The sequence below is a fragment of the Syngnathus scovelli genome, chromosome 15, assembly GCF_024217435.2.
Source record: "Syngnathus scovelli strain Florida chromosome 15, RoL_Ssco_1.2, whole genome shotgun sequence".
In the NCBI taxonomy this organism is placed as follows: Eukaryota; Metazoa; Chordata; class Actinopteri; order Syngnathiformes; family Syngnathidae; genus Syngnathus; species Syngnathus scovelli.
This window is the reverse complement of record NC_090861.1, coordinates 12,305,734-12,317,651: the sequence shown is the minus strand read 5'-3', so window position 1 is coordinate 12,317,651 and position 11,918 is coordinate 12,305,734. Positions and strand designations below refer to the sequence as shown.

Below are 11,918 nucleotides of genomic sequence, written 5' to 3'. Positions count from 1 at the left end.
GATATGGCTATATCAGCAAAACAGTTTAAGCGATATTCCGAGAGATAAAAGGAGAAAGTGACGTTCTTTAAGGAAGATCAGAGGGTTCATGACGCATTGTTTGACATGTTGTTTTCACGATCTGTTCTGGTGGACGCTGAGCTGTCAGCAGCATCTTGTTTGACACAACCGTCATCTCGCCCCTGACCCAGCCGTAATCCTTCTGTTCTGTTGTACAAGATAAGAATAAGCAAGGCAAAGCAGCAAGCATACTGAACAGTAATATTGTGAATAAGTACTCATTAGAGAACGCATGATAACATATATATACAATTTTTCTAACAATTACTGTTAGACATTATTTGTCTGATAATCTACCAAATCTTTGAATTGAAGAATTTGTGATTTAATTAATAGCTTGCTATTATGTTCAGGGTAATCAGACTTGTATATAATTCTAATGGCCTTCTTTTGAAAACTATTCTGAATTACAACTTTGGATCTTATATTACTTTGCAACAATATACTCGGTGACAGATTAGGCAGTATAATCACATATGTTAACTTCAGTGCCCACACTGTATTTATTTATGGTTATTTGTTAAATCAAGTACTGTTAGACATGAAATAGGAAGTGTTTAACATAAATGTTATGGCTACTCACCATTGTAGCTCGCTCCTGGTCAATGATACTTGTAGCTCGCTCCTGGTCAATGATACGAGCCTCTTCTTGCAGTGGAAAACTTACAGCCAACAAACACCGTGGAACCTAAAGGAAGGAAATTAAACATTAACATTTAGCCTCAACCAACATTCACAGATGTAACGCAATGCAAACTACACAAACGTAAATCTTTTTAAACACAATGAGTTGTACTTACCGTGTACGCTCTAGACGGTCCACTTGCAAGCAGAAAAAAAAGATATTTCTGTTGATAGTCGTCGTGTTTTTATCCGTTGTCTCGCTCAAGGCCATTGCGCCCACAGATTTGAATTTTGGCGACAGTTCAGCCTATTGACGTAATTTCCGCGGTGTAATACACGCATATCTGAAACGGCAAAGTTAAGATTAGAGTTAAATAAAGTTTTTAATCAACGCAATCATTTACAACCGTTGACCAGTCGAAATAATCGTCGAAATTCGACGTTCCCCCCAAACGCCACACTCACTCGCTTTTCAGGGCAACAAAAGTACTTCTTTGTAAAAACGATGAGTTGTACTTACCGTGTACGCTCTGGACGGTCCAGTTGCAAGCAGAAAATAAAAATATTTCTCTCGTTAGTCGTATGTTACCATCCGCTGTGTCTTTGTCAACATCGCCATTTTGCTACTTCCTGTTGCGAGCCACGCCCACGGATTTAAATTTTGGCGGAAGTCCCGCCCATTGGCGTCGTTTTCGCGTATAGCAAATCCGATTGGTTGGGAAGGGGGCATGGTTATGCAGCCGAGGGGTCCTGTGATCGGTGGGATGCAAAGTAGGCGACGACGTCACGTGACCACGACGTGGCAGACGTCATATAGCAACCGCTGTTTTGTTTAGGAGACTTACAGTTGTTATGCATTGACATAATGGCGCACACTCCAAATAGATTTAAATAAATTAAATAATTCTTCTGCCCACTCCCTTTTAAACAAGTTAACTCTCCCCGCGGATTTGAATTCCGGCGGAAGTTTCGCCCATCGACGTCACGTCTGTCACGTGACCACAACGTGGCAGATGTCATATAGCAACCGCTGTTTTGTTTAGTAGATTTACAGTTGTTATGCATTGGCATGATGGTGTGCACTCAAAATAGTTTTAAATAAATTAAATATTTCTTCTGCCCACTCCCTTTTAAAAAAGTTAACTCTGCCCACGGATTCTAATTTCGGAGGACGGTCCGTCCATTGATGTCTTGTCTGCGTCACTTGACCACGACGTAGCGACGTCATATAGTAACCGCTGTTTTGATCAGTAGACTTACAGTTATTATGCGTTGACATAATGGCGCACTGGTTAGCATGTCCACCTCTTAAGCATGATGTTGCGGGTTCGACGCCTGATCAATGTTAGCCATGGAGTGAGCTGAAGTGCATGGCGCTGAAGATATGAATCTTTGAAATGCGCTGAGGTCTGACATATAAGGCAGAATGGTTTGCCATCACGGTCAACAAAAAATAGAAACTTTCCCACTCTGATAAAAACGTCCTGTGTTCATCTACATATTTCCGTTTTGCTGTGCATCTATTCCCTGCCATTTCGAGAGCCCAATTGACACTAATAGTTTACTGGATTGTGTTTGCCCATCCTACTTTGTGGAATTTCACCACATGCGCTTTTGACCAAAATACCAAATTGAACTCAAGTGAAGCCAACACGCACAACCCCCCCCCACACACACACACACACACACACAAATGTAGATATGAACATAAAAGAGCCGCATGCGGTTCGGGAATTGCGGCTTGGCCAAACGTGTACTATACAACTTTATTTGTATAAAATTTTCACAACAGCTGTCACACAAACAAAGCGGGAAAAACCGAAGACGTGCGTGTTCCGCCCACGCTGGATTTATTTGCACCTTTGAAAAGACACCGTATTGCCGCAGATGTTGCAAAGAGTAGTTTTGGGCATCTGAGACGGAAGGATGTCCAAAGCATCACGTCACCAGCTGGTGTTAGGGCCACAGAATGAAGGCCAAGGAGAAGGATAGAAAGAGAAACAGAAACTTCTCCTCCAATTGTTTGATTTGTCTCTTCTGAGCTTCGATGAATTCTTTCAGCTCTTTGTTCCTCTAGGACGGACAAATGGAAAGTGGCCTTCAAAAGCCAGTAAGCGTGCAAGTAAGTGCCGGGCTGGCTTTGGGCCCTTACCTGTTGCGCGCTGTGCAGCAGATCCATTCTCTCTTGGAGGATGCAAGTGTCGCGCTCCCTCAACTCACACATCAGGGCTCGCTTCCATTGGTCCACGGCGCTCCTAAGCTCTTCTCTCTGATCCGCCGTCAGCACGTCATTCACGCCAGCGTGGCTGGCTTTTTCGCCGTCCGTGGCGGGGCAGTCCCGCTGCGGTAGCGCCTCGTACAACATGGCCTCCAGCTCCAGGATCCTCTGGGCCGCAATCCTCGTCCATCAGTGGTCCGGCGGGAGATTTGAGGGCGGCTTACCTTATGAGCCTGGTTCATGGAACGCTTCCTGAAGTCCAACTCTTCATCCAGGTAGCCCTTCTGCTTACAGAACATATCCTAGCACAGCTCAAGGTCAGAATTGTTGGGGCACATTGCCGGAGTTCCCCTTGGCTGATGTCGCGTGTCTGTCTACCTTCTCACTTTCAATGTCCAACATCTTCTGTTGAAGTGCTGACTTGGTCACTTTGATGTATTCTAACCACTGAGGAAAGGCTGCTGTCACATAAGCAGAATGCGAGAGCGTGCGTGGACGTGCGCGTTACCTTCTCGGCTAGGGTGAGAAGGGTCCTGGCGTGAATCACGACCACCTGCTCCTCGTTGGTGAGATTCTGCAAGAGCCCAAAGGCACAGCGTCAACAAGCTTCTTTCAGCGCAAAGCCTTCCAAAAGTCACATTTGAGCCGCCGAGTCTCGTGGAGTGCGAACATAAGGAGTTCGACATACACTTACGGCGTTATCGCCCAGGATGTCCAGCTTCTTCATCAGATCACTGATGACGATGTCCGGGGGAAAGGCGCAAGGAGCAATGTAAGGTGTTCTGGGACCTCGGGTTAAGGTTAGGGTTGCGAGGGACGCCTTACGTACGCTCACGCCCTCGGCCTCGCAGTAGATCTGCAAAGGGCTGAGGCCGTCTGGGAAACGGACTTGCAGAAACTTCAAGACGGGGGAGCGCCACTCCCTCTCCTGAAAGGCAGAGGCATGCATCCGTCCGTCCGTCCGTCTGTCACATCTCTGGCCTCAACACGCTTGTGCGAGTCTTCCCACCTCCAGCTCCAGGATGCGGAACTCAAGCAGTTAGTTTTGGTCTGGATGTGCTCTTTCAGACGCGCTTCTTCCGCCTCCATCCGCCTGACCTGAAAAGACAGTCAGACCTCATCTGCGGGGCTTCCCGACGGGTGTGACGCCAAGCGACTCCGCCCAGCGCCTTTCTTTCCGTCACCTTTTCGGCCAACTGCTGATTGCTCTGACGCAGCAGCTGCTTCTCCTCCACCCACTTGACTTTCTAGAAGAGACAAACGCGTGGACAGCTTTGGAATGTTGTGTCATTTTCATCCACAAATTCTTTGGTTGACTGGAAAATGACATTTGCTTTTCTCCGCATTTTCCCAGCCACGTTCAGGGGGGGGTTGGTCCAGTAATGCCAGACGAATGAGTGACTGAAGAATGTAGCTATTTTGTCTGAGAAAAAGGTGTGCTCATTGATGAGCTTACCTGTCCTTGTTGCTTCAGCGCTGACTCCAGATCTGCTACTCTGCTTTGATAGTGACCCATTTCTACCATCAGCTTTTCTCTGGTCTGAAAGGAGGAGGAGGGAGGCTCCTCCTCCTCCTTTCAGACCAGAGAACACCCGAGGCTGGGTGAGAACGGGGAGGCTGCGACCCGGCCGGGGGTTGCGGGAAGGGGCGCCACCTTGATCTCCTTCTCGGCGTCGTAGTCCCCTCCGCTGGTCTGGGCGAGAAGCGCGTAGGCTCGTTGCAGCGCTTGATATTCTTGCATCAGCTGGCGGTAGCGAAGCTCCGCCTCCTCATGCACACACCAATGCAACACAGCACTAGTACCAGAATCAGTCAGACCGGCGACAAAGCACCCGCGACGCAAAGACGAGTCCGATTCCAGGCTGAAGAGGAATGTTTGGCGCCAATACGCTGGCAGAAATGGCGGGCTACCTCACTGTGTATTTGGATAGAGACTGGTCAAAGGGGACACATATATGCCTCGTGAACTACTACATGCATTACTGCGGATGAAGAAGAGTGAACAAATAAGTCATCAGACAAGTTTGCCGATTTTTTAGTGCCCATTAGAGCAGCACTCTGTTCCGTACTGTAACCTGTTAGGTTTGTTCCCAGTTCTTTATCTTTAATGCTCGATATGCTAACAGTAATTACCAAGAGAAAGCCTTCACAGTTTAACTATTTAATGTATGCCAAAATGATTGCTGCACAGCTGTGGAGCCCTTTCTGCGAGATGCAGAAGAAGGTTCCTCTCCCAGCGCCAAGGTTCCTGCTCTTATACTACTCTGGCCGCCTTCCTGCAAGGAGGCGACTGCCTAGCCTGTGTGATAATGTGTGACCTTGTCATCTTAACCGAGAGCGACTTCTACATATGTGCAAAGGGTTTCATAGAGTAGAGAAAGCTAATAAAGCAAGAGAAGTGTTACAGCGATATAATGGCATAGCTCAAGCTCCCTAGCTAATCACATGTGCCAAAGAGGCCTATTCTAACAAACCGTTGGTGAGAATGGGTAGACGGGGAAGCCTGTAAGCGAGTCCCTCACTCGCATACTCCATCGCTTCTCTGCCTTTTGGCTAAGATCAAGTGTAGTATCTGTTCTTGGGTTTGGGGGATTAAGAGAGCTGACCGTAGAAGAGAGAATTTTAACCATAAAAGTGGTGATTTTACCCTTGCTTTTACTAATCAGTTCTGTTTTCATCCCAGCAAGTAAGTTGCTTTTAGAATTGGACCGAGCCATTTTTTACTTCACCTGGAAATCCAAGTCAGAGGGACTGAAGAGGGACACCATGAAGAAAAAGAAAAAAAAAACAGAGGAGAAGGAGTCCCGAACTTAAAACTCTTCCTCGGAAGCAGATATGTTGCCCTGCACCTGCGAAGCGCGCTCGTTACACCAAATGCATCGAAAAGCCAAGCAATGACACGATTCTGGATGGGCTCATACTGTCACGGTCGGGTGGTGGAGCATGGAGCAGGACGACCAAGTGCAGCTTGGACCAGGGTTTATTGAAGCAACTCAAAATCCAGACTCGGTAAACTGACATGACTTAAACAATAACTTGACTGACTGACCGGGACGTGGAACAAGAAGACAGCAGGACATGACGGCACCAAGACAGGACGACACACCGAACGACAGGAACCAAAACCAATGACCAAAACCAATGACCAAAACCAATGATCCGACAGGGAGAGAGGGGCAGACAGGACTTTTATACACGACAGGTAACGAGAGGCAGGTGGGAACAATCACACTGATCATGGGCACACAGGAGGGGAGGGGCGAGCACACAGACAGAAACCAAGACAGACACATAGTGGAGCAGGGCGAGACGTGACAGAACCCCCCCCCACAAGGGACGTCTCCCGACGTCCCAAAAAAAAAAAAAAAAAAACTAGGGGAGCCAAACCTCACCGCACTCGGGCGGCGACTTGGGGAACCGCACCGCACTCGGGCGGCGACTTGGGGAACCGAACCGCACCGCACTCGGGCGGTGACTTGGGGAACCGAACCGCACTCGGGCGGCGACTTGGGGAACCGAACCGCACCGCACTCGGGCGGCGACTTGGGGAACCGAACCGCACCGCACTCGGGCGGCGACTTGGGGAACCGAACCGCACTCGGGCGGCGACTTGGGGAACCGAACCGCACTCGGGCGGCGACTTGGGGAACCGAACCGCACTCGGGCGGCGACTTGGGGAACCGAACCGCACCGCACTCGGGCGGCGACTTGGGGAACCGAACCGCACCGCACTCGGGCGGCGACTTGGGGAACCGAACCGCACTCGGGCGGCGACTTGGGGAACCGAACCGCACTCGGGCGGCGACTTGGGGAACCGAACCGCACTCGGGCGGCGACCTGGGGGACAGAACCGCACTCGGGCGGCGACTGCGGGGACAGATCCGCACTCGGGCGGCGACTGCGGGGACAGATCCGCACTCTGGCGGCGACTTCGGGGACAGATCCGCACTCTGGCGGTGACCTAGGGGACAGAACCGCACTCCGGCGGCGCCCTAGGGGACAGAGCCGCACTCTGGCGGTGACTTAGGGGACAGAGCCGCACTCTGGCGGTGACTTAGGGGACAGAACCGCACTCCGGCGGCGCCCTAGGGGACAGAGCCGCACTCTGGCGGTGACCTAGGGGACAGAGCCGCACTCTGGCGGTGACTTGGGGAACAGAACCGCACTCGGGCGGCGACTTCGGGGAACAGAACCGCGCTCAGGCAGCGACTTGGGGAACACAACCGCACACGGGCGGCGACTTGGGGAAACAGAACCGCACTCCGCGGAAACTCGGGGAAACACAACCGCACTAGGGCGGCGACTTGGGAAGTCTGTGCCGCGATCGGCGGCAACTCAGGAAGTCCGTACGGCAATTGGCGGCGACTCCGGAAGTCTGTACCGCGATCGGCGGCCACTCACAAAGTCCGTACCGTGATCGGCGGCATTCGGAAGGCGGGGCTGTGCGCGGCGGCAAGAGCCATCACGCGCCGCAGCAGTGGGAGTGGGGCCAGGGACGATCGCGGGTCCGGCGCAGCTGGCCCGAAATCTGGCGACGCCCGCAGGTTCTGCAACGCTGGGATGGAGCCCGGTGGTGCCCGCGAGTCCGATGGCGCCGGGGGGCACTCCGATAGCGGCCGCGGGTCCGGCGTCGCGGCAGCGAAGTCCGATGACGGTCGCAGAGGCGATGGTGCCAGGAGGAACTTCGATGGCGGCCGCGGGTCCGGCGTCGCGGGAGCCAAGTCCGATGACGCTCGCAGAGGCGATGGTGCTGGGAGGAATTCCGATGGCGGCCGCGGGTCCGGCGTCGCGGGAGCGAAGTCCGATGGCAGCTGCAAGCCCATGGCACTGGAACAAGCTCGGACGACGATCGGGCATCGCAGCGGGAGTTGGTGGTGGAGGGGGATCCAAGCGCTGGTCGTTGTGATGGTCGGATCATTCTGTCACGGTCGGGTGGTGGAGCATGGAGCAGGACGACCAAGTGCAGCTTGGACCAGGGTTTATTGAAGCAACTCAAAATACAGACTCGGTAAACTGACAATGACTTAAACAATAACTTGACTGACTGACCGGGACGTGGAACAAGAAGACAGCAGGACATGACGGCACCAAGACAGGACGACACACCGAACGACAGGAACCAAAACCAATGACCAAAACCAATGACCAAAACCAATGATCCAACAGGGAGAGAGGGGCAGACAGGACTTTTATACACGACAGGTAACGAGAGGCAGGTGGGAACAATCACACTGATCATGGGCACACAGGAGGGGAGGGACGAGCACACAGACAGAAACCAAGACAGACACATAGTGGAGCAGGGCGAGACGTGACACATACCTCCGGAAACTAAAGCTAATACCCATCGACCAATGAATTCCTGTGTCTTTTAACGCGCCACTTTCTTATTTCTTCACCAAAAAGTTTTTGAAGAACTTTAAATTAGAGCAAGAAAATTTTAACAAGTCACAGATCTATGATCTCTGTCGTACAGCGGGAAGTGGTTTGTCCAGTGCTCGGACCCGCATTCGGCGAGCCCACAACAGTTTGGCACAACGTCAACCACCCCGCCCTCTCGAAACAAACTTGTTGGGACCTGTCGTGGATGGTGGCCCATGATGGCCTCCCAGTCAGGTCCGTTATGCACTCCCGGGGCATATCAGCGCTCTCAACGTGCCACCGACCTGGCTGTGGCGCCCAGGAGTCAGTGTGGCACCTGCTCAGGTAGTTCATGGCTGCCGTATACCTGTGGGCGACCTGCAGTTCCCGGCAAGGGAAGTGTTGAATGCAGACATCAACATCTCAACAGACCCTTCGCACCCAGGTTGCAGCCTGTTTGAACTACTCCCCTCCGTACGCCGTTATAGAGCTCTGTACACTAAAACCAGCAGACACAGAGACAGCTTCTTCCCCCAGGCTGTCGCTCTGATGAACTCACACCACTCTTAGAGTCTCAGAGTCATTACTGTGCAATAACATCCCGCTTTCCACACCTTTTTTGTTTACACTGTTTGTACTATGTGTCCTCTCTGCATCCATTGCAGCCTGGTCATCCTAGAAGAGGGACCCTCCCATCTGTGGTCTCTTCTCAAGGTTTCTCATTTCCCCTAGCTGGAGTTATGAGTTTTTCCTTGCCCTCTTGGGAGTTTAAGATCAGTTTAAGATCAGGGGATGTTTGAGAATATCTTTCATTTTTCACATGTTGTTGTTAGTCACCTAAATGTTGAACAGAGGCTGTGATTTACCGAAGTCAAATTCCTTGTTTGGCACGCTCAAACATGGCGAATAAAAAACTCTTGAATCTTGAATCTTGAACCTTGTACTCTATGGGGTGAGCCCGTTGAAAATCAAGCAAGAAGACTTTACAAAGCAGTGGCTCACTTTTGCTGCCATCAAAGACGCCATGTGGACTTCCAGAAATTTGCTGGTAAGGAGGCACAGACAGACAAGGAAATGATGGAATTGGGCTAAAATGGTGCACGAAAACAGTGTGTATTCACCTTTATATTTTGCTTCATGTAGCCTTATCAAAATGAATAAAACTTCTCTCTGTATGTGCATTCACGTGTAACATTGAAGGAGGTAGATATTTTGTTTCAATATTTAAATAAATACCATCATTGTCTATTAAGACACTAAAAGTTGATGGAACATTTTTTGTAGGGCTGCTGTGTTTTAACAAGGAAAGACTCATGTGCTTATGGATGAAGACGACTTGTACTTGTGATTGTGCTTGTGAACAGTAAAGAGGAGTGCTTGTGCAATTGACAGGGTTGGTTATTGGTTTTTATTTAAAAACAATATTTTTTGCCAAATTACAATAGACTGGCATGTGCCAATTCAAATGGGCCCCACCAGAAGTTAAACTGCATTGATAAACGAAGCCCCTTCGTTAGTCATCACTTTACCGTGGAGGAGGGGTTTGCACGCCCCAATGATCCTAGCAGCCATCTTGTCTGGGGCTTCATGCCCCTGGTAGGGTCATCCATGGCAAACGGATCCTAGGTGAAGGGCCAGACAAAGCACGGCTCTCACAAGCCCCTTATGAAGAAAAACATAAATGGATTTTGTTTTCCCTCGCCCGGACGCGGGTCACCGGGCCCCACATCTGGAGCCAGGCGTGGAGGTGGGGCTCGAAGGCGAGCGTCTGGTGGCCAGGCCTTCGCCCACGGGGCCCGGCTGGGCACAGCCCGAAAAGGAAACACGGGTCCCCCTTCCCATGGGCTCACCACCTGCCGGAGGGGCCAAAGGGGTCGGGTGCAGTGCAAAATGGGCGGCGGAAAAAGGCAGGGACCTTGGCGGACCGATCCCTGGCTGCAGAAGCTGACTGTACTTGAAGACCTCCTCAATTCCACCGACACGCCTTCCATTGTGGAAACAGGGCCTGGAGACTCTGAGGTGGACTCTCCAATCTCTGGGGTCGAACTCACTGAGGTAATCAAAAAAGTCCTCTGGGGCATGGCCCCGGGGGTGGATGAGATCCGCCCAGAGTTTTTAAAGGCTCTGGATGTTGTGGGACTATCATGGCTGACACGCCTCTACAGCATTGCGTGGACATCGGGGACGGTGCCTCTGGATTGGCAGACTGGGGTGGTGGTTCCCCTCTTTAAGACGGGAGACCGGAGGTTGTGTTCCAACTATAGGGGAATCACACTCCTCAGCCTCCCTGGTAAGGTCTATTCAGGGGTGCTGGAGATGATGGTCTGTCGGGAGGTCGAACCTCGGATTAAGGAGGAGCAGTGTGGCTTTTGTCCTGGCCATGGAACAGTGGACCAGCTCTACACCCTGGGCAGGATCCTCGAGGGGGCATGGGAGTTCGCCCAACCTGTCCACATGTGTTTTGTGGACTTGGAGAAGGGGTTCAATCGTGTCCTTCGGGAAGTTTTGTGGAGGGTGCTTCGGGAGTACGGGGTGCTGAGCCAACTGATAAGGGCGGTTTGGTCCCTGTATCACCAATACCAGAGTTTGGTCCGCATTTCTGGCAGTAAGTCAGATTATTTCCCAGTGAGGGCTGGACTCTGCCAAGGCTGCCCTTTGTCACCGATTCTGTTCATAATGGTTATGGACAGAATTTCTACACGCAGCCAAGGCGTTGAGGGGGTCCAGTTCTGGGACCTCAGCATTGCGTCTCTGCTTTTTGCAGATGACGTGGTGCTGTTGGCTTCTTCAAGCCGTGATCTCCAGCTCTCACTGGGGTGGTTCGCAGCCGAGTGTGAAGTGGTCGGGATGAGGGTCAGCACCTCCAAATCCGAGGCCATGGTCCTCGGTCGGAAAAGGGTGGGATGCCCTCTCCGGATCGGGGATGAGATCCTGCCCCAAGTGGAGGAGTTCAAGTATCTTTGGGTCTTGTTCACGAGTGAGAGCAGGATGGAGCGCGAGATCGACAGGCGGTTTGGTGCAGCGTCGGCAGTAATGCGAACTCTGTACTAATCCGTCGTGGTGAAGAGAGAGCTGAGACAAAAGGCAAAGCTCTCAATTTACCGGTCGATCTACGCTCCTACCCTCAACTATGGTCACGAGCTTTGGGTCGTGACCGAAAGAACGAGATCCAGAATACAAGCGGCCGAAATGAGTTTCCTCTGCAGGGTGTCCGGGCTCTCCCTTGAGAAGCTTGGTCATCCGGGAGGGACTCGGAGTAGAGCCGCTGCTCTTCTACGGTGAGAGGAGCCAGATGAGGTGGCTCAGGCATCTCATCAGGATGCCTCCTGGACGCCTCCCTTTGGAAGTGTTCCGGACATGTCCCACCGGTAGGAGACCTCGCGGGCGATCCAGGACGTGCTGGAAAGACTATGTCTCTCGGCTGGCCTGGGAACGCCTTGGGATTCCCCGGGTTGAGTTGGATGAAGTGGCTGGGGAGAGGGAAGCCTGGGAGTCCCTCCTAAAGCTGTCTCCCCCTCGACCCAACCCGGATAAGCGGAATAGGATGGATAAATGGATGGATGATAAACGAGGTTTTAAACGTGATTGTCTGTCTGCACTCGGCATAATTTCTCTGTTTATGTGAACATGTTCACACGTGCCGGTATGAATTATG

At 51.6% G+C, this 11,918-nt stretch overlaps 1 pseudogene; it reads left to right on the top strand.

The window, feature by feature from the left end:
- Positions 1-5,435: 5,435 nt before the first annotated feature.
- Positions 5,436-5,643, top strand: LOC125982840 (U2 spliceosomal RNA; annotated as a pseudogene).
- Positions 5,644-11,918: the final 6,275 nt, after the last annotated feature.